The 3,076-nt window shown below is 36.1% G+C and overlaps 1 pseudogene; it reads left to right on the forward strand.

The window, feature by feature from the left end:
• Nucleotides 1–1,026: 1,026 nt before the first annotated feature.
• On the forward strand, nucleotides 1,027–2,823 carry LOC145395697 (NADH-ubiquinone oxidoreductase chain 5 pseudogene; annotated as a pseudogene).
• Nucleotides 2,824–3,076: the final 253 nt, after the last annotated feature.

Below are 3,076 nucleotides of genomic sequence, written 5' to 3' on the forward strand. Positions count from 1 at the left end.
TACCCTATTTGCATCCCTACCACTCCTAGCCTCCTTGCTTTACATCTATAAAACAAACGGAACACTCACCATCGGAGCTTTTTACCAAATAATCAGCCTAAGAATACTATCCCTTATTTGATTCATCTCCTCTATTATAGCCTTTATCGTGAAACTACCTATATACTTATTTCACCTTTGACTACCCAAGGCACACGTTGAAGCTCCAGTAGCAGGATCAATAATCCTAGCCGGAGTCTTACTAAAACTAGGAGGTTATGGCCTAATCCGAATCCTACCTTTATTTACCGAAATAAACAAGAACTTAAGATGACTATGAGTTAGATTAAGTATCCTAGAAGGATTCTTCGTTAGTATTATCTGCCTACGACAAGTAGACATAAAATCACTCATCGCCTACTCTTCTGTAGCCCACATAAGATAAGTTTTGCGGACTCTTAACCTTTGGGTGATGAGGAATAAACGGAGCTGTTGTAGTAATAGCAGGTCATGGTCTATGTTCTTCAGGGCTATTCTGCCTTGCAAACATAGTGTACGAACGAATCGGAAGACGAAGTCTTCTAATTAATAAGGGCCTATTAAACTTTATGCCAAGAATAGCACTATGATGATTCTTACTGAGAATCAGTAATATGGCCGCACCTCCTTCCATTAATTTACTAGGAGAAATCAATCTGATCATAAGAATCATTAGATGAAACAAATTAACTGCCCTAACAATCAGATTGCTATCCTTTTTCAGAGCAGCTTATACTCTCTACCTTTATTCACTCAGACAGCACGGTGTATTCTCTGGATCTCTATACTCCTGTTGCTCAGGAAAAGTACGAGAATACTTAGTTTTAAGACTTCATTGAATTCCCCTAAATATCTTGATTCTAAAAAGGAACCTGATTATAGCGAACATCTAATCAAGCCTTTACGCCTTTTTACATTTTAACTATATTGCAACTCAGCTCGTTCAGGTAGTTTATTACTAAAACGTTAGTTTGTGGCGCTAAAAAAATAAAAATCTTATCCTGAACCATGATTTGAAAAATTTCAATACACCTAACAAGAACAGTTTTCCTAATATTCTTTTCTCTAATCTCATTATTCATATCCCTCCTATGCTTATTCGACAAAACATGCTATGTTATTGAATGAGAAATTCTAAGAATCAACTCATCTTCTATCGTTGCTACATACATTTTCGACTGAATATCTTTAATGTTCATAGGATTCGTTATATTTATTTCAGCAATAGTACTTTTTTACAGAGGAAGATACATAGAAGGAGACCCCAACATAAACCGATTTATATACTTAGTTTTAGCTTTCCTTCTATCAATAATCTTCTTAATCACCAGCCCTAATTTAATCAGAATTCTTTTGGGATGAGACGGCTTAGGATTAGTATCCTATGCACTAGTAATTTACTATCAAAACGAGAAATCCGCAAACGCCGGAATACTAACCGTCCTATCCAATCGAGTCGGAGACGTGGCAATTCTCTTAAGAATTGCCTTAATATTCGTTGAAGGAGGTTGAAATTTCATTTTCCACGTATTTTACCTGGATGACAACTCCACGCTATTAATAAAAAGACTTATTATTATAGCGGCAATAACTAAAAGAGCTCAAATTCCATTCTCCGCCTGGCTTCCTGCTGCTATGGCAGCCCCAACACCAGTATCAGCTCTAGTTCACTCCTCAACCCTTGTTACAGCTGGAGTCTACCTCCTCATCCGATTCAGGCCCGCATTATCAGAAACAACTTTACCAACACTACTACTATTTAGATCCCTAACAATATTTATATCAGGTCTAGGAGCTAATTTCGAATACGACTTAAAAAAAATCATTGCCCTATCAACCCTCAGACAACTAGGAGTAATACTAAGGATCCTAGCCCTAGGGTTTAAAGACCTCGCATTCTTCCATCTTCTCACTCATGCACTGTTCAAAGCTCTTTTATTCATGTGCGCTGGAGCCATAATTCATAATGTAAAAGAATACCAAGATATTCGGCTAATAGGAAGACTAGTAACCTCCATGCCCTTAACCTGTATATGTATAAACCTGGCAAATCTAGCATTATATGGAACCCCATTTCTAGCAGGATTCTACTCAAAAGACCTTATCCTAGAAATTGCCTTTATAAGATGAATCAATACTGTTATCCTATTCCTCTATATCTTTGCAACCATATTAACAGTATGTTACACCTTCCGCCTAATCTTTTACTCTATAACCGGAGAATTTAACTTAGCCAGATTCAGAAACATTGACGACTCATCCTCCATCATAACTTCACCTATATTAGCTCTTAGAAGAGGAGCAATTCTCAGAGGAGCACTATTATCTTGACTAATCTTTCCAGAATCCTACATCATTTGCCTTTCTCCCCTTATAAAAAACCTAGTACTAACAATCAGAATCCTCGGGGGACTAATAGGCTACCTACTCAATATTATAAACGTAAACTTCAAATTAAACTCACTCAATCTTTATCCTCTAGTAGTATTTTCAGGTTCTATATGATTCCTACCGTTCCTATCCACCTTCAACCTATCCAAATCTAGCCTTACTCTAGGCCAAAACTACTCCAAAATAATCGATAAGGGATGATCCGAAATCAGAGGAGGCCAAGGAATCTTCCAAACATTAATAAACTCGTCCAAACTACATCAAATAATTAGTGACAGAAACTTTAAGTCTTTTATAAAAATCTTCCTTATTTTAACCCTTATACTCTCATTCTTTAATATCTACTTTTATAATTTATTTGTAGAATATCGCGTTGAAGTTGCGAAAGAGATGAATACATCTAAAAGTACTTAGCTTCTAAAAAAATATTTTAACTATACAGCGAAAACGTATCGTGTTATACTTACACCACAGAAGCCTTCTCTTGATAGGAAGATAACTTCAATTCAATCATTAACAGTGACTAGCCTCTCCTTTGGCTTCTACCAAAATTAGAGACTACATAGTCAAAGCTTAGGCCGAAACTAAGTGCAAAACTTCGCTTTCTAATCTACTTACTTATTTTTTTATCCACCTCATCAATAAATAAAAATGTAAAGGAACAATC

Source organism: Coenobita brevimanus, chromosome 33 (genome assembly GCF_032717465.1).
Source record: "Coenobita brevimanus isolate Jiangsu-jjx chromosome 33, ASM3271746v2, whole genome shotgun sequence".
NCBI lineage: Eukaryota > Metazoa > Arthropoda > Malacostraca > Decapoda > Coenobitidae > Coenobita > Coenobita brevimanus.